Below are 27,480 nucleotides of genomic sequence, written 5' to 3' on the forward strand. Positions count from 1 at the left end.
TCTCTTCTCTTCTCTTCTCTTCTCTTCTCTTCTCTTCTCTTCTCTCTTCCCTTCCCTTCCCCTCCTTTCCTCTCCCCCTCCCCTTCCCCTTCTCTTCCTCTTCCCTTTCCCTTCCCTTTTCCTTTTTCCTTGTTCTTCCTTCTTGTCTTCTTTCCCCATCCTCCTCCTTTATGTATAGGATTCCACTATGTTTTTCAGGCTGACTTTAACTCATATGTAGCTCAAGCTGGCTTAAACTTGTGGTTATCCTCCTGCCTCAGTCTTCTGAGTGCTGAGATTACAGGTATACACCACTACACTGGCCAGGGAACTTCTTTTTACTACAACTTTTGGTTATTTATTATCTACTTATTGAAAAGTATTGTGCAGAACCTTTGGAGAAATGACAACAGGCACCACCACCTTGTCTGGCCCTTCATCAATCCTCACCTCCCTCCTTGAGATGACTATGGCTCACTATTATCTGTGTTTTCTTTTTCCTGAGCACACCATTAGATCTCACTCCCCTGACTATGTTACAGTTTTTATCAGTGAAATCAAAGCTAAAATGACGAGTACCACTTCTAAGCCTACCACATCAAAAACTCACTCATAACCTTGCACTCGTGCTCCTTTCTTTCATCTACTGGACAAAAAGGACACAATAGAGGACTCAGATGACAGAGCCACATGCTGAAATGACCTTTTTATCCCCCTCAACTCTACAATCCATATTAGGCTACGACACAAATGAGAAATAACCAGTTAAGCCATTTAATGTTAAGTCACTAAGATTTCTTTTTAAAGCAGTCATTCTACCTTTACTAATAAATATCAGGTGTGCTTCTCTTTAGTGGACCAGAGATGAGTGCTTTATCTTTAAAGGTAGCAATCTTCTTACTAGTGACCCCAGTGCCTACCATCGAATATGAGCTGGTACAGTTGGATTCCTTTCTACATGAAATGGAAGCAAATGTAGTTATAAATACTAGTTCACATCACTTATATGTGCTAAAAATGTAACTTATTTTGTTCCTATCTCTGTTTTCAGCTCTAATTTGGCATTTTGGCAGGAAAAATTCAGTAGTGTTTTTAGCCATTTCAATCAATTCAGTTTCCTTAGTAAATTTAGAGTGCCAATCTCCTCTACCCCAGCTGCAGATGGCATTTATGTTTGAGATGTTTCCTCTTTCTACTTTGGTATCCATCTGCTGAGTTCTTCTTGTCCTGATCACCAAGTCTCTAGAATTTCCGGTCTCTTTCAGCTTTTCTTTGCTTTTCAGGGTACCTAGGAAGCATCTGACTGTTTTTTATAACTCTCTGGGAGAAGTTCCATGAAGCTGTCTCAAGCTCATTTGCATAGCTACATCATATAACTCTTTTGTCATGATCTTTTCTTATGTGGGTGAGGAATAACTTTGCAAGGTCTGCCACCTTTTTGGGCTCCGCCCAGGATGTTATATACAGCCACTTTGCTTTTAAGCCTCAAAGCTATGTGTTAGTTTCCATGGCCATCCCCAATAAGTTGCCTCAGGCTAGTCAGGACCAAAGAATTCCTATTAACATAAAATCCTTTTGTTTCTCATATGGTTCATCTTCTCTGTAGAAGAAATTGAAAAGGGGCAAGGATAACAAGAAATAATGGCACGGGAACTACTATGGTTAATATTTTACTATTACCTTGATTCCACAAAGAAATCATTTGCCAAAAAGAGTCACACATAAATAATAAAACTGAGTTAAGTTAGTGAAAGAATACTATTATATAAGCCCAGAGCCATCTGTGATCCCAAATAATGCTATAGTTCCAACCTTCGTGATGCCTGACCCTCCATGGGTTTAGTCTTAGGTTTCTGTTATTAATTGATGGAGCAATTTCTAGGTGTAGTACTTAGGGTTCTCTAGAAGAACAGAATCAATAGAAAATATGTATCTAATTATGCAAAGGGATTTATTAGGTAGGCTTACATGATCAGAAACAAGAGTGTTTACTACAGCTTTATTCACATTGAAGAGCCCAAGAAGATGAAAGCCACAGAACAAGAAGGGCCAAAGATGCAGCACCAGTCCACAAGAGCACAAGGATGAAGCACCAAGTTGAAAGCCTGGAAACTCAGCAGAAATTCATGGGTGCAAATCTAGATTGGAAGGCTAAAGAAAATGGAGGCCTGGAGGCAACGTTCAAAAGTGAAGGCAGCAAAGAGCACACCAGCCCAGGAAGACTGAGCTTTTCAAGATGGAGATGCTTCCTTCTTTCTCTTTTTATTCTGCCGAGGCTACAAGCCTAATGGTTGTTATTAACTACAACTAGAGTGATTCTTCTCTTCTTAGTTTGCAGTCCTACATGTCAACCATCCATAGACACACCTAGAACTGTGCTTTACTGATCTGCTAGGGATTTCTTTATCCATTTGAGTTAATGTATCATGATTACTGCTCTCACTAAAGTACATCCACTTAATTTCATAACCTGGAAGCTTTGGAGTCATCCTAGGATTGCCTCAAGTTTTTTTCAGATCATTATCTTTATATACAAATGAGGTCATATCAGAAATGTTAACTAACATTTCTTAACTTTATATGCCCAGGAAACTGATGCTTCGCTGCATTAGTTTATTAGATATATCTGTATAGTCTAGTTTCAACCTGGGTATTCCTACTACTACATCCAGATACACATATGCCTCCATTATTTTGTCTTTGATATTTGGTTAATCTCAAAGTCCTTTCAGTTCTAATTTAATATTTTTAATCTATCTTCATTCCCAGTACATTGGCTTACATATGGCCCTCATTTCTCACCTGGTTTACTAGAACACCTTTCAACTGAGTTACCAAATTCTTATGTTGCTACTATCTTTCCAATCATTTGTCCTCCACATTGTAGCCAGAGTGGTATATTAGAAATGTGAATATGTCTGATAATTCATTTCTATTTTCTTTCCATGGCTCCTTATTGCCCTCTGTACAAATTTCAAACTCCTCACCTTATCCTACAGGGTCCTAGATGATCGGATTCCTCTTTAATATTATATACCACTACTTGCTGACACATACCCTTCATATTGGTCATGTGGAATGCTTTATAGTTTCTTGATTGATGAAGTTTCATACTGAAGGAGTTAAGGGTGCATCATCTCAAAACATGCCAACATGGCATATTGACTATTTGAAGCTGAAATCATTTGAGTAACTATAACCACAGAAAAAGGCATTTGGCCTGTCTATTCCTACATGCAGCAAGCCATAAAGATTCTTTGAGAGAGGATGCCCTTCACATGATAAAGCCAGAAGATAGCCTTGATTATAACACACTAGTAATTAGGGCTGCAATGAATCTGAATAAATGAAGCCCTTATCTTCCATTGGCTTCTGCATTTCTCCCCACATATATCTTAGTAACATCCCTAGAAATTACTACTCTATTCTTGCTATCCAGTTATCCTGTCATATTTCATGACTTTATTGTTCTTTGTCTAAAATGCATAAAATCATAATGCTTTGGTCATGTCTTTAGACATAACTTTCATGAAGACCCCCATACACATGTAAAATTAATTAAACCTTTGTTTTTCTTTTGTTAATCAGCTCTTGTATCATTTTGTTTCCTAGACCCAGCCAAAGAAACCACATAAAATCTTGGGAAGCAGTAGAGGGGATCTCTCTTCTATAATGCCCTGAGGTTCTGTTTCTTCACAGGGGCTTTCCCTGCCCATGCCTTACTCCAGATGAATCAAAGCACAATCTTTTGGTGTGGCAGACAGCAATAGGCATTTATTAAATCGCCCTGGGTAAAGTCACTGTGCACCCAGGTTGGAGAACGAGCACTTTATTTTTTTCAGGTAGAAGCTACATAATTTGTAATTCTTGCAGATGGTTATTTTGAGCTTTTTTAAATGAGACAGCAACCTCCAAAATACATACTATTAAATGATAGTATGTGTAATAATAAAGTACCAAAATCTTGGCAAATTTGATGCTATTAAATATAATTATAAGAATTCTAATAATTAAAGATGAAAGGCAAAGCTGTTTTAATAGATGCTATGATTTTATGCCTGACATTTTAAGCAATTTTAGAAAGTGATAATTATTGTTATCCATATAAATGTCCTCAAAGAAAAATCTTGTTTTCATATAATAGCATTTGAAGATGAGCCCTAAATTTTATTTTAACTATATTTTAAATCTCTTTACTTTTTCAGTGTATATATGCAGTACTTTATAGTTACAATTTTTGGTGGATTTGTATATGTATTTAGCATATCTTGATCATTTGGGGTCCCTTTTCTCCACCTCTCCACTCTCCCACTTCCCTCTAGAGTCCTTTCTTATCTCTAACAAGTCTGTCTTTTTGTTACTTACCGTCTTTCCTTTGTTTTAAATTACTTATATTTTAGGATTCTCATATAAGAGAAAATGTATGATATTTAACTTTCTGTGTCTGACTTATTTAACATTATGGACTTAAAGTTCCATCCATTTTCCTGCAAATGCCATGATTTAATTCTATATATTCCTTACCATTCATCTGTTGATGGCCATATAGGTTCTTTTCAGAGCTTAGCTATAATGAATTGCAATGCTATTATCAGGACTATGCATGTATCACTATAGTATTATGTCTTCAATTCTTTCAGAAATATACCCAGGAGGGATATAGCTGGATCAAATGGAATCTCTAGTTTTAGTTTTTTTGGTAGAATTTCCATAGTGGTTATACTAGTTTGCATTTCCACCAACAAGGTAGAAAAGTTCCTTTTCCTCCACATCCTCACCAGCATTTTCTATTTGTTATCTTCTTGATGATAGCCAGTCTAAGATAAGATGGAATCTCATAGTTGTTTTGATTTGTATGTCCCTAATATCTGAAGATGCTGAACACATTTTTGTGTACTTATTGGCCATTTTACTTTTTTTGAGAAATACTACTCAGTTTATTTAACCATTTCTTGATTGGGTCATTTGTTTGGGGGGGTTAATTTTTTTGAGTTCTTTATATATTCTAGATATTAGGCCTCCATCAAAAAAAGTAGCTGGCAAATTTTTCCACATTCTGTAGGGTGTCTCTTAACTCTCTGTTGATTGTTCATTTGCTTTGTAGAAGCTTTTTAATTTCATGAATCCCATCTCTTGATTCTTGCTATTATTTCTTGTGCTACTGGAGTTCTGTTCAAGAAGACTTTGCCTGTTCATATATGGGAGAACTAGCACTTTAAACTGCAAATCAATAAAGAATATGTGGTTTTTCTATAAAATGGAGTACTACTCAGCCATAAAGAATGAGATAATAAAGAATATGTGGTTTTTCTATAAAATGGAGTACTACTCAGCCATAAAGAATGAGAAATTAGCGTAATTTGTAGTTAAATGGATGCACATTGAGGCGATACTCAAATGAAATAAGTAGGACACACTTGAGTAAATACTGTATAGTTTCTCTGGCGTGAACTACACCTGTAAATAAGGTTCAAATGGTGTAATCGATAGTGTGAAATAGGATGAAAATGGCTCCAGGAGAAGGGGGTGTGGGAAAGGTAGGGGAAAGGAAATAAGGGAAAAGAAAACATGAAAAAAGGAAAAAAATGGAAACAAAATCTTTGTAAATAGGGAAGGGTGAATCTGTTAAAGGGAGGGCAGGAGATTGGGGGAAAAATAAGAACCAAGATCTGTCATGTAAAGATACAAGACCCCAATGATGAATGTAACTGTATTGTTTGCCTTAAATGTACCAATAAACTTAAATGGGGACAAAAAGAAAAAGCAATACTGCAAGTCAAGCATCACCCCCTATGAGAAGCAGTCCTTGAACAAGCTTTTCCTTTCCTTTGCTTCCAGAATACTATCTGTGTCCTTCTATTATAATTACCATAATTCTGCATATAAATTGCTGATTTGCTTGTCTATCTCCTTTATAACATACTAAACTTTTTGTGGGCATGGAGTATGCTTTAAATGACTTTGTATTCCTAGTACATAGCATGATGCCTAACACATAATAGGCACAATAAATTAATATGTAAGTTTATGGAATACTTTTGAAAAATTTAGAGTGCCCATTATATGCTAGGCACGATGCCAGCAGGTTTTCATGTTGCCTTACTTAATCCGCACAACAATCCTGCGAAGTATGGCTAATTATCCTTGTGCTACAAATAAGGAAAAGGATGATTAGAGAGGTTAAGTGATGCACCTAGTTACACAGACAATAGAAAGTGTAGGATTTAATTCCAGATCTTCTAACTCCAAATTTAGTGTGTTTAACTCTGTCTTTGGCTGGTAGAAAAGAATACTTGAGAGATGTATGTCACTTGTATTTTTTTATTGCTTCAAGGCAAATTAATACAAACTTAGCAGCATAAAAATACTCATTTATTAGCTCACAGTTTTCAGAAGTATGGGTACAGTGTGGCTTGCCTCACTCCTCTGCTTAGAATCTCACAAGGCTGAAATCAAGATGTCAGCTAGACTTAAGTTCTCATCTGGAGAATATGTGGGAAACCATACTTCCTAAATCATTCAAGTTGTTAGTAGAATTCAGTTCCTTGTTACTGTAGGACTGATGTATTCATTTTCCCTCTGGGTGTCAGTTGGGAATCGTTTTCAACTTTTAGAGGTTACCCATGTTCTTTGTCACTCCCCCCAGTACCATTTTGAAGCTGGCAATAGTGTGTTGAGTCCTTTTTCTGTATCAAATCTCAGTTTTAAAAGGCTCATATGACAGGTAAACTCCCATCTTAAAGTCGACTGAGTTTTGAACTTCAGTTATATCTATAAACATCCCTTTATAGTAGCTCCTATGTTTGTGTTGGCTTGAATAATTGGAGGAAGGTGTGTACAGCAGCAGTCTGAATCTTGGAGGTCATCTTAGAATTATGCCTACCACATTGTGTTATGCTTTATAAAGCTTTGTCCTCACATATTATTTCATTTTATCTTCTTCAACAACTATATTAAATAGGTAAAATAGTATTATAACTAGTTTTTAATATGTATGAGGAAGTTGGAGCAATGAAAACAGCCAGGTAATGACAGAGAAGGCGTTCAAGCCCTTTTTATTCAGTGCTGTCTTTCAATACCACACCTCTTACTGCTTTAAAAATTTATAATCTTTGGACATAATAGAAATGAAGAGCAATTTCAAAGTCTTATATAAGTAGATTTACTCCCAAAGAAGACTTGATACTAAATACATTCCATTTCATTTATGTAAATGTTCACATTAAGGAAGAATTAATCATTATAAAAATGGTTTATTGCAGGATCCTTTAAATTGTACATATTGTTATCCCCATTAGCTTAGTGAATGATGATTATAACTACCATTTGTTAAAGCTTTACAAGATATATCCACCCAAAGTTTTATATGCTTTTGTGCCCATTATCAAGAAAAATTAGAGCTGGGGATTTAGCTCAGTGGTTCCGCCGCCTGCCTTGCAAGCGCAGGGACCTGAGTTCAATCCCTTCCCCCTGAAAAGAAAAATTATACTTATTGTGATAAATGCTTGTACATGTGAAGATGATTTAGGAAAATCATCTGAATTTGAATTTAAATTGACCTTCATCTTGTTTTGACACTCATCTACAATTTTGATATTTGCTGAATTTTCAGCATTCTTTAGTGAAAAGTGAGGTGTGCCTCTTTGTATGTGTGTGTATGTGTATGTGTAGGTAGGTAGTTCCACAAAATGCAACTGATCCTGTATGCAGATGTAAACTCATATCTGTATTTCTTTGTAGTTACACTGGCATTATCGGAAGTCAGACTAATTGTGTAAACCAGGGGCAGAAGATGTATGTGTTCCAGTGTATATGTATGGTAGGGATACACAGGAAAATTCTAAAATGGTGAGAAAAAAAATTGCAGAATGACATACCAAGATAGAGAGAATTCTTAAGCATGTGGTTACAAGGGGTATGAATTCTCCATTGCCCAATTTTGATGGGAATTTTAGTTCCTTCATGCAGAATAGAACTGCTACCTCCCTTTCCTAGGTGTGATATAGCTCAGCCTCCTGAAGGATGGGAGTAGCAGCTTGAAAGAGAAATGTTTCTGCCCTCCTGAGAACTCTCTTTGCTTCTTTCCTCTCAAAAGAGGCCATAACTGTGGTTCCTCACTGTGAAGAGTCATGGGCTGCAACAAAATAGATTTAGGGCTGCTGCATTTCCCTCTAAAGCAGGGACAATATAATGACAAAGGCGTCTGAGGACAATTTTATCAAGGGTGGTGGGGAAGAAGGCTTTATCTTTCTTGGGACTAAGTGTGTATATTGGGGAACATCTGCAAGACATTTACTGAAAAGGAGAGGGGAGGTGTGGAGAATCTTTGAACAGGACACAGCATTTTATAATTGCTGATCTATAGGGAGTCACTTGGGCTAAAAGACCTGGCTGTCTATGTTATCAAGGTAGAAATACGTGCTTTGGGGATGACACAAAGTGGATTCCACTGCTGAGAAGTGAATTGGGTGTTGAGTAATCTTTGCAGTTGCTCACATTATGGAGGGAATAACTTCTTCTCTATACTACTTTTTTTGGACTCTATTCTCTTCCAGTAATCTAGTTATCTATTCTTTCCCCAGTACTACTGAGCTGGAAAGTGATTTCTGAGCAAAAAAGGTTTTCCCTGCGAGTAGCTGGCCTTGCTGACAAAGAGCCATCCCCAGCTCATACCTAACACCCCTTCCCACACCTAACACATGTCCTCCTCCATTTCCTTTTGTTCTCAGGAAGTGTCTGTATCCAGTGTACTTTTCTATCAAATCATTTAAAGTAAATGTAGCTTCCTCAACCAACAAACTGATGATAAATGCTTCTGTGTTCCCACCCCTCTTCCCTTGACCCTTATAAACTGTGTTGATTGCCAGCACCAGGCTGATCACTTTGTGGAGAAATCTCCAATTAGCCTGCCAGCATAATAAAGCTGTACACTTGCCTCCAACCTCTCGGTGAATTCTCAATTTTTCTTGTCCTGATCTTGCTATACCACTAAGAGCTGCCACACTGTGGACTGTGAGTCTACTGTTACACCACAGTCTTGTTTACTGTAGATTTTAGAAAGTCTTAAAATCAGGTCGAGTCAGTCCTTGGAATCTTCTGCGATATTGGGATGGCAAGTCTGTGCTTTTCTTTTCCTACATTTAAAAACATTCTATAATCAATCTGTCAGTATGGATAAAACAACTTACTAGATTTCTTCAATAAATACATTTTGTTAGTGCATATTAATTTTATACAATATCAGGTTTCACTGGCATTTTCACATATTTTGTTCATAGCTGTCCCTCAACACCATTCCGTACATTCCTGCCCTCTTTTCTATCCCCTTCCTCTTGTATAAGTCTTCTTTTTGCTTTCATGTCATCTTTTTTTAATTCCACATATTAGGGAAACATGAATATTTGTATTTCTGACTCTGGCTTCACTTCTCTATACTACTTCATAAAATGGTAACAGTTCTAACATACTTAATTACGATCTGTCATACCAGCCAGCCAGGCCAGAAAGCTACCATCAGATATCTCTGAGAAACAAGTCTTTCCTTAAAAATCCAACCAATTTACAATATTTGCTTCCTACAACTTGGTAAATTAGAAAAACCCTTTTCTTTATTTCTCTCTCTCTTTCATATATAACAACAGCTACTACTACTGCTACTAAAATAACAACAAACAAAAAAAATCCCACAAACCCCCACAAACACTAATGCAATTAAAGACAGCTTAAATTATATTTCTCTTTTGTGTTAAGTGGTTACATTTATGAATTTTTTAGTCAGACTGACACGTATTTGATACCAATTCTGTCAGTTAATAGCTGGGTGCTCTCTGGCAAGTCATTTTGCCTTTCTGGGCCTCAATCTTTTCATCTATAAAATGTTTTTCCATAGGTTTATACTGAATATTATGTGAAATAATTAATTCAGCGTGTGTAGTACAGTGCCTGGAACATAGTATTCAAAAAACATTTGTTACTCTTATTGTTATAATTAACAAATTGTAAAAGTTGTCATGCACTGCTATTTTAGACCAAGAAGTCTTTTGCCTTTGAAAGGCAGTCTTATGGCCCCTGCAATCACTCACTGAATGATTTGCATATTGAAAGGGAGAATTTTTTCCAGATACAAGTTTCCAGGCAGTCACACAGTGTTATACTGATAGCTCATTGAGCAGTAAGGGCAGGCAGGAATGTGGGCCTGGATTCTATCTGCTTTTCAGCTGAGAACAGGCTTTTATTTTCACCAAGGAAGAAGCACCATAAAATTGGTAATCTTGAGAGAAAATAAATAACATTTTGAGCCATCCAGAGGAGCATTTGTTTGCAAAAGAATCAAAGAAGTATAGTGAAAAAAATGCTTAACAAGAAGTATAGTGAAAACAGCCCTGGGCCTTTGTAAATGGTGGTAATAGTATTATTTAAATCTATTGCGGGTGGTTGTGAAAATGAGATGCGATGATGCGTATAAAAATGTTTAACATAGTGCCTAACACATATATCAAATGCAAAATAAATACAAGGTATAAAATACAGATATACAATCTGTTACCAATCTTTGGAGACTTGGATTCAAAAGATTTGAGAAAGGATCTAGGAAATTTCCTTTTTGCAGTAGCTTCTTAAATGTCTCCTCAGCCTTAAATGGGAACATACTGATACATGTTTTTGCTGTGATCAACTTCTCTATTTCCACAAGTCACTCTATTCTACCTACTTCAGGGTAAACACCCTGTACTTCAGTAGTGACACTTAATGGAGTAAATGATAACAAGAGAATTGTAAACTGGAGTAACAATCATATCTTGTAAGCTGCTCTTCAGGATTCAGGATGGTAGCTCTGGAAATTTGTGCTGTTCTAGGTTCAGGAACATGTCCATTTGCCTATCAGCAACAGCTGTCTTCTCCGTATAAGTTGGAAAACAAATTCCTTAATGAGACTAGTTTTCATTGATAACAGACTATTATGTTTTAAATTCTGGAAATACTCATCAGTGCTTCCTCCTAATTAGTTTTTCTCCTCTTCATGCTCAGAGGAAAATACTTGATGTGCTCTAGAATGGTAAGAGGAATGAAAGCTCGTTTAGAATAGTATTGCAGGTGGATCAACTTTAGCCATCTAGATTTTGAGCATGAATGACAGTCAGAAAAAGGAAACCAAACACCTAGGAGTTTCCCTGCCTGCTCTGTGCAAGTTTGCTCAATTCTCAGCCCATTCATTCTGCTCTAACAACAGAAAGCCAAGGAGGTGTTTTGAGTCCCCCAAAATAAAGAGCCGGTAGTATCGTACAACTATTCATTACTACCAAAAACCCAAGCCTGGAAAGACAACTTTTCCTATTTCAGCTATAAATAGGACATATTTTGAAACAAAGTAGAAGCAATAGAAATTATTGGTGAGAGCAACTGAGGCCTCAGGAAAGCAAGTCTCATTTATTACTGCTTGTTAATTTTGAATCCATAGGCACAATGTGATTGTTTACTCCTATTCTTATAGTTGAATCAAGTCATAAAAAGAGCCAGCCCTTGACAAGGCCTCTTCCTTTCAACTCAGTTCTTAGTAAAGCAGTTTTTACAACAGAGTCACTAAGGGGGAGGTGACAGAGGCATAGAAAGGTTAAAAAAAAAAAGGTACTTCAGTCTTATCTAGTTTTAGAAATACCCAATCCCATGTAATCTGATTCCAGAGCCTCAGCTATTAAGGTTAAACTTCCCTTATGTATATTTTGACAAAATCTTTATAAGAAATTCTAATGTGTGTCTTAGTTAAGAACTCTTGGTTTATTTCTTGAATCTTTAAACATTATTTTAAGTAAATTCTAAGTTAAAAATGGTACATAAATTTGGTAACAAGGTCAAATTATACAAGAGATTATGCCCTGAAATGTGAGTCTCTCTCTTCCACTTATTCCAGTTCTGCAGTTTCTTAATGTTCTAATATCCCTCCTTAGAGGTAACTACTATTTTTAACATGCCTTTCTAGAAATATGAGCATATACGATAATGTATGTCCATATAAACACTTAAAACATAAGTAGAAGCATATCATACATACTGATGCTTCCAGTTCCACATAGAAATACTGTTTTGGCAAATACCACCATCTCCAAGATCCAAAAAAGCCCACTGCCCAAACCATAGCTGAAAACAGGATGGATTTAATTTTTTATATACCCACGAAAAAACTTGATGAAGTAAATAATTCATTCTATAGTGTCAAAGTTAATCTCGATAGGAAGTGAGTGACTCCATCTGGCAGTGTCTGCTTTGAGAGGCTCATGCTAATTTGAATATATTCTATGTGACATTACTTTCTGAGTGGAGGGATCTCCATTCTCTTAGGAAGTGTTGTACCTGACTCAGTATCTAATAAGCTTAGTGCCTACTCTGTATGCACTGAACGCTCTATGACGATTGTATGTGTGCCCACACAATTTCTTTTGGTTTCATTTAAGAAACATCCTTACAATGGAATGTGGGTTACTCCTTTGCTATGATAACTCCTTTTATTCTTTACTTTTGCCCTTCAGTATGATGATTCTCTGAATTCTTAATGAGTACAAATTTTGAATCATGCCAAAAGTTTGCCTTCCTGTATATTGGCCGAGATGGCTGGTATGGAAAAACATGGTATAAAAAAATAAATCCTGAGTAGTATATCTACTTTCAGAAAAGCATTGACAAAATAGCACATGATGAATCCAGGAAAACAAACAACATATCACTCATTTACTGAAGAATGATGCTTTGCTATTAGTTACAAATAATTAGTATTAAAGTTTAAGATAAGCTGCTGGTTTGGGAGAGGATAAAGTTCATGGCAAGGATTATGTGCATGGGCAGTAAAGTCAGGATCTATATTACCTTAGTCAAAAGTAAAGTATTGGAAAAAAAGTAGGGTTGAACAAAACTAAAGAACAAAACTAATTTGCTAAATGTGAAGTGGGGCGACCTGGTGTGGTAGAAAAAGCAGCGATTTTGGAATTGGACAGAATTGGATTTCAATGCAACTTTGTTCTTTGGTACACAGAGAAAATATTTGTCGTTTCTGAGCCACAGTTTCCTCAGTTGTAAAATGCATATGATCATTGATTAAAACTTTATTATTATAAAATTAACTCAGAAAAACTAAACATTGATAAAAGGAAAGAATTCTTTATTATCACTGAGGCAAACAAAAATTCCAAAACACATAGGAATATTTCCTTTTAATTATACTCCTAATAGCCTGCACTTATTTTCACAGTAAACATTAAATATTATTGTATACCCCAAAGCCCTTTAGATAGTTCCTTTTTATTTTTTAAATGACACAGAAAAATATATATTTGTGGGTTAGCATGTAATATTCCTCTACATTTATACATTGTATAATGTTCAAATGAGGACAAGCATATCTATCTCTTCAAATATAGAAGTCTCTCTCTGATTCTTGAATTTATTGACTTTTCCAGTGTGGTAGGAAGACTCTGAAGATTGCCTTCAGTGTGTCCTTTCTCCTAGTTTTCATGGCCTTGAATGTAAACTGAAATGAAGGACTTCTTTCTAAGGAATAGAATGACAGCAAAAGTGTTGTGCCATCATTTCTGTCTTTAGCCTATAAGACTGTTCTATCTTGCTACCTCTCTTGCTTGCTTTAATGAAACAAAATACCAGGTAGGAGAGGCCCAATTTTGGGCAAGAAATGAGGGTGGCCTCCATTGAATAGTCAGAGAAAAATATTGGTTTGACATCCCATGAGGGCCTGAATCTTCTCAATAACCACATAAAAGCAAACTTGGAAATGGGTCATCCCTCCATCAAGCCTTAAGATGAGATCCTATCCCTGGCCAACACCTTAATTATAGCCTGCAAGAGACCCTAAAACAGAGGACCCAGTTAGCTACACCAACATTCCTGACCCACAAAAATGTGAGATAACAAATGTGTGTTGTTATGGGCCGGGGATTTAGCTCAGTGGTGCTGCCACCTGCCTTGCAAGTGCAAGATCCTGAGTTCGATTCCATGTAAAAAAATGTGTGTTGTTACAAGCTGATAAATTTTGGAGTAAATTGTTGTGCATTAGGTAACCAAAATGCGTAAAATGGACACTCTAGTACTATTTCCTAGAAGTTGAAAGAATAGCCTCTGCTGGATTTTTCAACAGAAAAACCTAACAGTGAGGCTGTTTATAATTTATTGACTATTTTGGGGGATAATTAGAGTAATAATGGCTTTATTAGGTGGAAGTTATTAACTTGTTTCATCCTCATGACAACTCTATGAGGTAGGCCTTATGATCCCATTTTTATACATTAGGAAACCATGTCTCAGGAGATTAATTAACTTGTCCAAGGGTGGAACAGACAGCGGCCAGTTGTACTTCAAAATTCATGCTCTTAAATTACATAAATAAAACTGGCATCATCATAATATGGTGACTTGAGATGTATTCTAATAAGCTTAGCACCATGCTTGGAGCATAGTAACTACTTGATATATGTAACCCATGATTATTGGACCTTAAACTCATGACAAACAGCCTCTGAATCAGTCCAACAGTCAGCTGCTCACATCCTTTTGTGGTGCATGGTCTTGCTCATAGTGGTCACAGTGGTCCACACATACCTTAGTATATCATCTAAGGGGCCCCATCCAGCATGCTGTACTCATCTTCATTCTGCTTAGGGGAAATCACTGAGCCTGGGGGTTCTTGATCTGTTCATGTATATTACCCATACCCATATACAGGTGCTTGAGTATTTAGAATAGTGATTGAATTTGAGGCACTAGTTGTTTTCCAATGATCTGTTGCAGCTGACTTTAAATTCTCTCTCTCTCTCTCTCTCTCTCCTACAAGGCTTGATTAACTCTTATTTACAGATGCAATTTTTTTGGGCACTGGGGAGCTAAATCCCTGGCCCTACAGATGCAATTTTACATCCAGTATATTTTGTAGAACACTTACCCCAATGACAATAACAAATGCCTTACAATTGTGTCAGCTTAACTGTTTATAAAACACTTTCATGTGCATCTAGTTTGATTTCATGGTACTTTATATATGCCTTATAAGGCGAATGACTTTCTACATAGTATTATAGCTATTCGTATACATGAGGCAGTATAGTCTGGTGGAAAAAAATCATAGATTCTGGCATCAGACATATCTACTACTTCCTTGATGTGTGGCTTGAATAGTCTAAGATCTTTACTAAACTTTTATTTTCCTCATTTCTAAAATGGGCTTAATTATGCTTATCTTACAAGGTTGTGAGGGATGAAATAAGATGAACAACCAGGAAGTTAGAAAAAGAAATTCAACTAATATATTCTAAAAATATTAGTTTGTTCTTATACTGTTTGCTAGTGAAATCTATCTCACTGTTTATTCTATCTCTCAAAAGACCAGAACTGTGTCTTTTGTCTTTTGGAAGGATACTTAATGCATACTTCTTGAATGGACAAACCTGGAGGCCACCAGAGAAGTTATTATTATCCCAGTAGATAGAGGTGATATGGCCTGCCCAGGGCCCTCATGGCTGATAAATGATAGAACTTGAATTTGAATTCTGGTTGTTTGCTGCCCAGTCCAATGAATCTTCACATTGTCTTTTGGGTGTGTTTGTGAAATTGATGTGCTGGGTGTAAAATCTCTTATAGAAGGCAGACTAGCAAGAGCCTAAGCTAGAGTTCCTATTAGGAATCTGATATCTTTGGGCACACTGGACAGAGGCTTTCCATCCTCCTTTCCCACAGGCTATGAGAGAGTCTTCTGGAAAGCCACACACATGCTAGGTCCAATAATAGAGGCTTCATTGTTAGACGGTTGGTGCAAATACAAGTGTAGTCTTATTATCCATCATTCAGATTTACCCACTGGCCTATTTCCCCAGAGATTTGTGGCTAACTCTCATGTAGAAGGACACTGAAAGAAAAATAAAAATGCCAGCAGGAAAAACAGTTGCTTCTCTGAATATCCCTGGGAGGTTTTGGAAGGAGATAAGGCAGTACAGTTTTTAAGCCAATAGAGCTAACTTTGTCACATGGGGTTTCTAGGGGAACAGATCTCAACTTTGGCACTTGGAAAGCATTAGCAGATTAGTGACACCAGGGACAGGGCATAACTTCAGATGCTAACTGGCCTCCAGTAATTGGCCCAGCATTTTGCATCTGGTGCCATTTGGGTTTAAGAGCAGCATAAGGTAGCATCAGTGATTCACTGTGGCCCTGGAGGGTTTTGGAAAAGGGGAAATTGATATCTTTGCTACAGGGATTAATACCTCTTCTTTTATAATGGGCACTGAAAACAATGTCGAGGTGCCTGTAACCTGTTTTCTATAGGTAGTGAAGTCCTATGAAGTTCATAAAGGAGAGGAAGTAGGCTTCTTTATGAGTAGACTTGAGACAGCCCTTGGCATTACAATAAGTAAATGGAGGACCTAGAGACACCATAATGATAGCTTTAAGTAGAAAACCAGAGAAGTTGTGTTCATAACCAAGAATATTCTGTTTTTACCTGTAGGTTGGTGTGGTTTGGTGAATTATAGATTACGTTAGTAACCTTACAGGAACAGCCACATTGGTCATAATTTACCCTGTATGTAGCCTGGGATGCTTCCAGCTCCTGTTCCCTTTTATGAGAGGTACTAATTGTTCTCACGGTAGATTTCTGCCTCCTTCCCGATCCCTGTCTCCTGCTCCAACACCCTAAAAGTCCAATATTCTGTGCTATCCGGCAATATTCCCGGAAGCACAGAGATTTGAAAGAGAGGTTACTGAATGCCACTGTAAATCTCTGTCTGACTGGAGTTACTCATTCTAATAGTCTAAAACTTCAGAGATGGATGGGATGGAGGTGTAAGCACTACAGAGCTTCTAAGGAAGGGGTAGGGGGTGACAGAAGCTGCCCAATAGTGACAGTATGTACAGGGACCGCCAGCCATTATTATTACAACAGGCGGCATTCTGTGCTCCCTTCTTGCAAAGTGTTGTCCCTGCAAGGGCTGAAATGGTGGTGTGATACCTTTGATGACAATGATGCAAAATACATCTGTCTAGCCTAAGAGAAATGAAATAAGCTTCTTTCCATTTTGATGATCTAATTGTCTTTCTTGTCTTTCTAGGTTAGCCAGAGACATGGTAAAGGCATTAGGTATGTGTCAAGAATGACACTACCATCACCAACAGTGACAACAAAATACTTATTTAGCGTTTATTCTGTTTAGGACACCATTATAGCGCGCACACACACACACACACACACACACACACACACACAGAGTTGTTTCCTCCATTCTTCCATCTGTCTTTTCACAGTGGCTTAGAAATTGGGCAAGAGAGTACTGGTCCTCTTCAGACAGGCCAAATGAGATTTTCCAAAGTATATTTCAACAGCCAATTGTTCCAAATGAGTTATTATTTGTTATACGGAAGGAGACACTGCTTTACGCAACACAAAAATATTTCTTTCTCAGTAGCTTGTGTATGGAGATTGGTTTTGAGAGGGAAAAATAATGGATTAAATCTTCAGAATTTCTTGAAGAGAGGCAGTAAAGCACAATGTTACAAATGGGGACTTTTGAAGGCAGACTTTCTGGATTTAGAATCTAGCTAGACTCTCTCACCAGCTACTTATGGGGCCTTGGAAAAATCGATATCATTAATATGCCACTAATTTTGTTTAAGGTGCACTAAGGCATATGTACATATACACATTTTTGATGTCTCTTTTAAGATCTCAGATAATTCTGTTGGAAAGAAAGATCCCAACTGAAAATTCTGATGCTTTTGGTAAATTGCCCACAGAAGAGACAATTGAGTAAATGTATCATCCATTCACTCTGTCTTCAGGTATGCTTCTCTGTCCCAAGGTTCCCTGTGTACCTCTAAATTTGATGATAGTTAGGAAACTTGTTAGTATCATTGGCATGTAACTGTATGCCCTGGCTCGAAGAAGGCAGATACATCTGGGCATTAAGTAACTGGCCCTCAATCTCTGTGAATGACAGTTTACTGTGTTTTTAAAGATCAAGTTCTGCCCTTCATTGTGGTGACTGACTCTGGTACGCTGGAGGGGAAGGTTAATAATGCCCAGTGCGCTCATTAGCTTTAGCCAAGTCTTTCTTGATGTACTAAAATAGAGTGCAGCTATCATCCATATAGCAGCTTTCTCCCTCTGCTCATTAGTTAATGTCAGGGTTTTAATGGTACAGAGCAGAAGGAAAGGTATGTATGTTTATGTGTCCCAATTTGCCTTTCTCTCTACATGCTCCAGCTGAGGGTAATTTATTTCTTTCCACAGAGGGAAGTGTGCCTTATTGATAAAAGCTGTGGCCTATAAATTGGGAAAACCTTGGTTCTGGAACCACCATTACCTCTAACTTGCTCTATGACCTTGGATTTTTATTAGCTAGATTTTTCTATGCCTTTGTCTCCTTTCCTGTAAAATAGAATTTTCCTGTTCTTCCCATATCAAAGTGTTGTTGAATATATAACAAGATGATATAACTAGTCATGCTTTTAAACTAATCACTGTTTGTGGATAGAAGAGATGATTACTTACCCAAGAAATTCTGATTAGAGATAATGTGCTTTTTTTTTTTCTCACACCCTGTTTTCTCACATCTCTGTAATTTTTAAATTGAAGTATAATTTAAATAACTATGTATTTCACCAAAATAAGACTTAAATTGTCATTTAGTATTTTCCAAAGGAGAAAAGTCCTTTATGATTGATAAATAGCCCGGGGAAATATGACTGGGATTGCAAATAGATCTCTTGCAGAGTTAGAACTACATCTCAGAACCGACCAGTAGATGTCAGTATTTGACAAGTACCAGAGTTTTCCTGAGGCTCCTACAATAGCATCTGGCTCCATTTCAGATAGCAAGTTTCTCTGCAAAGGAGAGGGAGTTTGTGTAACTGAAGCAAAGATTTTGCTTTCTCACTTCTCGCCCCGTCTTGCAGAAAACAGCCTGATGCTCTGGGTAAGTCGCCATTATCTTCACTTTCAGTGATTCCCTTTATAGCTCTGCAGTCTGCTGAGAAGTTTAAAACACAAAATTAAACATGTGCTTAGCTCCCTGAAGGCCACATACTTGTTTTTCTTTACAAAGGTGCTTTTCTTTTTCCAGACCATCCTTCTTGTCCTACCCTTTGTGTGTTATTAGTCAAGTCTAACAAGAAAATACTGCCGTTTGGGTCCCAGTTTCCAAAGCTCCAGAAAAAAAGGTCTTTATTAATTGCTGTAGAATGACACTCTGATTTTAGATGAAATTGCCATTTTCTAGATGTGGTAGCTATGTGGTGTGCCATTAAAAAAAGAAAATATTCACATTACGGCTGTGTTACACCACCTCTTTCAGTCCTCTTTTATTATATACTTTCACTAGGAGGCTTCAGAAGGGGCCATGTAATTAGTTTCCAGTTGTGTCTGTTGCGCTCAGAGAAATTCACCTTTTCCTAGGGAAGATGCCTTCTTGTTATGTTGGTTTCTTATCACATCCTGGATTAGGGAGGATGCGTAGAGCAAATTCAGGCTTAGGCTGGTGATAAAAATCAACTTAGCCCTCTGAAAATGCTGCCTGCTTTGGGCTTTTGGAATTCACACTTTCTGAGTTACCACTCTGGAACCATTTTCAAGGGGAGGGGAGTCAGGTTGTTTTGTGCCTCCATTGCCCTTTACAGGCAGCCAGCTCAGAAATATTTAGAGAACATTTTGCAGAGTGACTTAGCAAGATCCTCTTCTTGGTTTGTTTTCATCCTTTTTGCCCTCTAGTTGGCTGAGTGAAGAAGATGGTTTAATGACACGAAGTCACTTCCTGGGGACTGGTAGAGGTGGTCGCAATGTGACTGTCAGTGTGGATAAGTGCCCTACTGCAGAACCCTTAGTGGCTGCTGGCCAGGAGCTGGCCTTGTCTTGGGCAGTGAGTCATAAGACATAAACAGCCTGCACTTGGAGGTAGACCTGGATTTAGTTTCAAGGTTCTCCTGGATCTGATGCAGGTCAGCTATCGCTTCAGGGTCTCAACATCCCTGGGCCTCTTTTATGGCGATGTTCCTAGTCTTGGGCAAAGAAAGGCCCTTCATTCTTTTGAAGGCTAAATTTCCATGAGCTTGCCCCTTTCTGACTTATTCCTGAGCATTTATTCCCTTCCTAACTCCCAGAGGACCATGTTCTACATGTGAGCTTTCAGTCTGACACCTTCAGTCAAACACCTTGAACTTCTTCCTGTACTTGCTGCTTCTCCTTTGTTTTACTGCAAGTGAGATTGTTAAGGAAACTAGTTTGCCTTAGCCACCTGCTACCTGTCTGAAACCAGAGCAAGGTTCTTTGTCTCTCTCAGCCTCAGGTTCTTTGTAAAAAATCATTTCCTATTGTATTTTAATTGGCAAATAACAATTATATTTTACATATTTACCGGGCAGTGTGGTGTTCTAATGTGCTTGCATTTTGGAGTGATTAAATCACACTAATTAACAAGTCCATCATTTCATACATTTCTCATTTTTGTGGAGAAAACATTTAAAATCTAGTCTAGTCTTTCAGGAATTTGAAAATATACAACACTTTATTATAGTCACCATTCAGTGCAATAGATCTTGAAGAGTACTTACCTTGTAATATTTTGTGAGGATTAAATGAGGTACCATATGTAAAGCAACTAGTACTTTGTTGGAGCAAAGTAATCTATAGGTGCTACTAATTTTATTGTTGTACTGTTCTACTAACTGCCTGCCTGTTCACTTTTCACTCTCCTCACATTCATTGTTCAATATTTCTAATGAAGTTGGTTATCTTTACTTTTACTCACTATCCATTCCCTCTTATTTTTGCATTTATATTTTGAATTCTAAAGGTTTTTCTTGTTCTCATTTTTTTGCTTGTAGTATTTTGTCCATATTTGATAGATGCAAAGGTCATCTCAAATTATCCTGGAGGAAATAATTAGAATTTTTAAAAACCTCTTTCATTCCCAGAATTATCTATATTCCAGAGTCTTCTTAGTTTTCTTTTTTGTTTATTCCTGTTTGCTCAATTATCTTCCATTCTTGGATTATTGAAATTTTATTTATTTGTTTTTCTAGGTCTAGTTCAGGTGCCATGTTTGAAAATCAATACTCCTCCTCTCCTTCACTTCTATACAGTTGGTTTGCAGCTTTTTATTATGTAGCACCATATACTATATAGTTTAATGCTTGTTTTTTGTGCCTAAATTTTACTTTCTTCTTGGAATATAAGTTCCCAGAGGAGAAGGGCTGTCCTGTATGTGTTAACTACTCTGTGAATGTTTAGTATTGGCCTCCTTGCTCTAGGGTGCTACTTACAAAGCCCCATGAAAAGACTTTGGGGAGCCACCACAATGTGAGAATCGTGGAAATTAAAGAATCTCCCGGTAGAGTAAACAGTGTTGTAGTTGGTGTTGGACATGGTGGATCATTTCCAGAAATCTGCAAATAGGCTATGTCCTCATGGATTGAGACAAGTGATGACTTGCCTGAAGTGACAGAGTTATCAAAATGAACTCTAGTGATTCTGTAAGAACAGTGGCTGAGGATCCTGTGTGATCACATTGCTGGGAGGATGTTTCCCCCTCTAGCAAATGGTCAATAGCTTCAAAGAATCTTGAGTGTCAGCAGGGAGCTGGCTAGTCTAGGTTGCAGAAGTGGGTTTGGACTATAGTAGGGTTTCTTCAGAGGGGATTGATATGTATCTGAATATTTTAACCCTGACTGCTCAACGGGGACATTTTTTATAACTCATTGTGGTACAAATGAGAAAGTCGCCTTTCTTTCTGCTCATGGCCTGCCAGTCTCACACAAAACACAAGGTGAGGCCAGGGACAAGTCCAGGGCCTGATTCACTATAAAGTTGCAGTGAGCCACTTCTAGGTTTAGATGGTGTAACTTACCTAGATAGTGGAAAGAAGAATGAGCCTGAAGTGCCAGCTCCCTGTGGTCCTTGTACATATAAGAAAAAGGATGAAATGGATGTGAAAGGGGCTGGATGAGTGCAATGTGAGTTGTGCAATGGCGCGTTGCTAAGGAGCTTATTCCAGGCTGCTGCGAAGCAGTTTTATGTTCTGCAGTTTTATGTTCTGCAGCATATATATTTTTGTAAGTTTATATTTATCAAATGTATTTATATTTTATAAATTTAAATTCACATTTATGTTGTATATCAAAGCAGTTTTATTTTCTGAGGAGGCATAGCAGAAAACTCCATACTTCACCAAAACCCAGAAGTAATGAGAAATGTTGTTATGATAGTCTCCAAGGAGAGATAGGGAGGAAGTGGGAGCTGGCCTCATGGCAGTATAGGGCTCCTATCCTTCATGTTCCAGGAGGATCATAAGGCATTCGCTCAAGACATGGGCTGTGGTTCAAGTCTTTGCCTGCATAGTCTATGTAGAAGTGGGTGAGGTTACTAAGGCTGAAAACGAGTCCCCTACAAGGCCTAGTTCTTTTTTGGTGCTCAGTCACCTTTGACTGATAGTAGCTATGGTTTCTACATAGTGAAAACCTCTGATGAACATTTCCCTTGTCTAGACTCAGAGTTTAGGTGGTTTCCAATAAAAATATTTACAGGATTTGCCTTAGTATTTTTCATGTTGACCATTCTACTTTCTACTCAAATTAGGCTCATTCACTTACTTGCATTCTTTTACAGGATGCTTTTGTCACAAGAAGCATGTAAGAAACATCCTGAGCAGGGATTGGTCTATGAACTATGGTCTTCTTGAGTGTGGCACTTCCAGTTTGCCCTTTTCTCACTTTATTCTGACTGTTTTGTTTCTGTAGGTCTTCAGGATTCTGAACACATATACAGTACTGTTGGACCTGAGGCCTTTCCCTGTCCTTTGTTATACATGTTCTTATGGTTCCCGAATGCTTTTCCCTGCCTTAAGGTGCCAGTTTTTTATTATTGTATTGCACTGGGGATTGAACCCAGGGCCTTTACACTGTGCTATATTCCCAGATCTTTTTTTTTAAATATTTTATTTTGGGACAGGTTTTTGCTAAGTTGCCCAGACTAGGCTTGAACTTGTGTCCTCCAGCCTCAAGCTTCTAGAGTGCTGGGATTACAAGAATATACCACCATGTCCAGCTAGAGTACTGGTTTTATTTGCCCTTTAAAACATCCTGAAGTTATTTCATTCTCTTGTCTGCTTTCTGTTCCATTGTTCTTCATTGGTCTTGGTTGACTAATGCTTCTTGATCGCTGACAACCTGCCTGCCCAGGTCCTAGCCTATTGCCTAGTTGAGACCCCTATTTTGGCATATTACTGGCTTTTGGGATCTTGACTTTGTGCTGTAGGTCTTTCTGTCCATGTGATTAGCACTGGAAGAGTATAATCCAGCACAGTAAAGTTATGAACGAGGTGTGAGTACTGGCTAAAACCAGTACTGTGATAGGGTGTTATTATATTTACATCATTGATTTGGTACTGTACTGTGATGTAGTACTCCATTTCCTGCCAGGTGCTGTGGTCAACGCTGTGGAAAATGAAATAGAATAAACTCTTGCTCTGCTTCTTCGGTGGTCATATCCAGGTAGAGAGTATTATGATAGGGGCATGGTATGAAGAGTCATCAGGGTGCTTCTCTTTTACTGAATAAGGGATTTAGTGGTGAGTATTATTAGGGATAGCTATCTTGAGTAATATGTTTCTATTCATTAAATTTATTGTTATTATTGTTATTGTGCTGCAGGGCTTGAACCCAGTACCTCAAACATACCAGGCAAGTACTATATCACTGAGCCTCAACTGCAACATGTGATGGCAAAAGGAGTACTACATCAGTACTCCATTCAGTATTGGCACTGAATGAAGAATGCAAATACAGTGATGTCATATCACAGTACTGGATTTGTCCAGTGCTCACCCTGTGTCAGCCTCAGCCCTTCAGCAATGTTTTTTGAATATATAATCAAAGAATATAGATATGATTTTGGTGAAAAATAGGAACACAGTCTACCTAACCATTCATTTATTCAACAAATAAGTACCAAGTGATTTTTATGAACTGAACATTTCGTAGAGCCATCTGTATGTAAAACACATGTGGTTCTTGCTCTCATGAAATTCTAGTTGGAGGTTGAGAGAGAGAGAGAGAGAGAGAGAGAGAGAGAGAGAGATTAAAAATCAAGCAAACAAAAATTATCAGATGAAACCAGGTATTGACAAATATTACAAAGAAAAAATTGGCAATGTGCTATGGTGGGTATGTGCAAGATAAGAACAGCCTATTTGAGAAGGGCATATATGATTTATGGAAAGAACAAGGGGAATACCATTTTAAATACAGGGAACAGCTAGTACTGAGGTGATAAGCAGGAAGTCAGCATTCTAGGATGAGGAAATAGAAGTAAAGATACAGTAGCTCAGATAATTTTGGTAAAAGCTTGTGGTAGCGGATGTTAGAGGGGAAGGAGGTAGCGCTGTGAGGACTTCTCAATTGAACTTCCTCTATCATCCCCCACCATGTGTATTCAACAGCTATTGTTCTGTTGACCAGAAACAGAGGAAACTGCCTGAAAATAAGGTTTTTGATTTTCATTAGTTAGCAGACATGATTATGAATCCATTTTAGGAGGTAACAGAGCATGACTTTCTCTCTCTCTCTCTCTCTCTCTCTCTCTCTCTCCATATCCACATAGTGAAAGAATTTGACAGATTAATTCACACTAAAATGTTAGTGACTGTATTTAATCTCTCCTGTGAGGTTTTGTGTTTTTAAAAGGACTCCAGGAAAGAATAATGACTAAGCCCTGTGCTAGCTAGGTAAAGGAAATATCCCCTTTAAATCTGTAAACATCTGTAATAGCCATCTTCCAGATTCATGCCAGGGAGCATGCCTGGACATTCAATTACACTCCTCACTAATATCCCTGTTCCAGATATCAAAGTGTTCCAGATATGTGCACAACAGCCTCTGGGGAACATCTGTATTTTCATCTGCTGTTGGAACCCATTTTCTTGAACTTTGGTTTCCTGCCTGAAGACAGAAACAATTCCTGCCCTCTTCCTCCCGCCTATAAACTTGGAAGGCTGACAAAGAAGATTAAGATCATTGCTATCCAGATTTTATCTGCTGTAAGCAAAAACAGGAAAGCAAGAAATAAAGACACAGCATAGCAATAGATTCTGAGTAGGTAACACGGGAGAAGTTTTCCTTAAATCCACTTTTCCATGTACCTTCCCACCCACATGTTCTTAGTCAGATTTATTTTTTGCATATCAGTTTCTGAGGATGACAAGAAACTTGCCCTTTTCTTAATCATGGTTTCCAGAAGCAGATTATCCTGTACTTAGCTGAGACCTCTTACCAAACCCTTGGAATAAATAATACCCTGGGCTCAGGGAGTGGGTGTTGAATAGAAATGTTATGACTCATAATGGAGTGTCATAATAGCACTGCTGATATATGGATCCCTTATCAATTTTGGAAATGGCACTCAGAAGAGCCAGACTTTCTTCTTTCATCAGAATGCTATAATTTGAGAAGTTCTTGGTTTCTGGATTGTTTGGCATCCATGATACTTAAAATCCTATATCTTAATGTGGCTCTTCTCCAAGGTGACTTGGGTTTTTTTTCTAAAAATGCAGCTGTCCTCAGAAGTGAGGGCCGGAAAGACCATTTCTCTAGAGTGAGGCATGACAGAACCTGTGCTGTATGGATGAAAGGAGAGAAAGATTGACACTTCCTTGTCTTATGTATTCCCGAATAGGAATAGGGTCAGGATCACATGTTTTCTGTAGGGTGGGTTAAGAGATCTCTCATGATATCAAGAACTTAGGTGACATTTCCAGGGTTCAGGTCTTTCTTATTTTCTCTCCCTTGCTGGAGGCATAAAAAGTATAGTTCTTTCACAAGGGCCACGGGCCTGAGGGTAGCTTCTCCTTGAACTGATCCTTTCTCTTGGGATATTGCCTCAACTACTACACTCTCAGGGTGGCTTCATTAGTGCAGTTTCCTAATTAATGATTGTTTTGCATCAGTGAGGTTCTGTGATATGCCTCTTTGATTTCTAATACCTCATGCAGATGACATTCAAACAGAAAATACTTATCCTCTATGTTCATGAAACAAGTGTGTACTTGAAGTTAATATGAAATACATTCCTGTTCCTCATGAGTTCAAGAGCCAGTTGAGGAATAAAAAATCCTGGTGCACAGAAAAATAGAGGAAGACAGAACAGCATAAAATGGGCTGCTAGGTAGTGTGATTCAGATTACAGGGAATAGACAGAAAAAGCAAGGAGAAGTAATGTGGAGTATCAAGACCAGGAAAATCATTTAAGGATCCAGAAAATCCTTGAAGGATAACCAGAATGCAATTGGATGAAGAAAAATAAGGACATTTGAGAAAGAAAGGCCAGCAAGGGTACTGAGACAGGACTGACTGCAGTATATGTATTTATGGAGGGAAGGCTGTGACCATCTAGCAAGTTCCATATGGAATGTTTTTGTTGAGTTGTGGAGGACTAGACAGGCATGAAGGGGCCAGAGAATGGGCATCTCAAAAGTCAGACAAGATTTGAGCTCTTTTTTTATTCAGTTCTTTTGTTTACAACAAATTGAGACACTTCCACATTATCTGAAATAAACAGGTGGCAAAAGATAGTCAAAGAATAATGTAAAGAGGTTTCAGGGGAGTCAGGAATCAAAGATCACAAAGCAGAGTGCAGTGGGATCTCATGGGAATTTTACTTGGCTCCATGGATTCTTCACAGACCTCAGCAGCAGGACTTGAGATTTCACTTTAGTTTTTCTGCCATTAACATGACTCACCTCCATTCTCTTTTCCTACTGACTGGCTTATTTTTTTTTCCTCTGCTCAGATTATCTTTTGTATAGTTCCTAGTTTATGTTTTTACTCATTGTTTCTGCTTCCTTATCATTTTAGTTTGGATGACCTATCAAGGCTTCTTTTCTATCTTCTTTATTATAGTTCTGATTCTTCCTTATGGACTCTCTCTCTAGGTACCCTTTCAGCTTCAACTCCTCTCCTCTCCTTTCTTCTCTCTTCTCTTCCTCCCGCTTCCTCCTCTTTTTCTTTTATTTTAGAGGAAATTCTGAAAAAGAATTCGATTGCCCTCTTCTTATTTTTGTACCTGGCTTTATCTGATATTGCTGAATATACTGTAGATTGCTGGACTTGGGTCGGGGCCTATACTTGGGGCTTTGAGCTGTGCCTAGGATAGGAGAGGAGGTAATATCTTAGGAATCACATAAAAGATTGGTTTTACATACAAATGGGCAACCAGTACACGTGGAAATGATCAGTCACTAACCACTGGGAGATGCAAATCAAAATCAAAATGAGATTTTACCTTATACCTGTTAGGATGATTATTATAATAAAGACAAGAGATAAAAATTGTTGGCAAGGATATGGAGAAAATGGAACCCTTAGAAACCAACGGAGAAATGTAAATTAGTACTTCCATCATGGAAAACAATATGGAGGTTCCTCAAAAAATTAAAAGTAAAATTATAATGTGATCCAGTAATCCCATAT

The 27,480-nt window shown here is 37.8% G+C and overlaps 1 pseudogene; it reads left to right on the forward strand.

Annotated features, from left to right (window-relative positions):
* Window positions 1–27,480, forward strand: part of LOC104855662 — a 170,789-nt pseudogene that overhangs the window by 105,402 nt on the left and 37,907 nt on the right.

Source organism: Fukomys damarensis, unplaced genomic scaffold (assembly GCF_012274545.1).
Source record: "Fukomys damarensis isolate Sample0158 unplaced genomic scaffold, DMR_v1.0_HiC HiC_scaffold_39, whole genome shotgun sequence".
Taxonomy (NCBI): domain Eukaryota; kingdom Metazoa; phylum Chordata; class Mammalia; order Rodentia; family Bathyergidae; genus Fukomys; species Fukomys damarensis.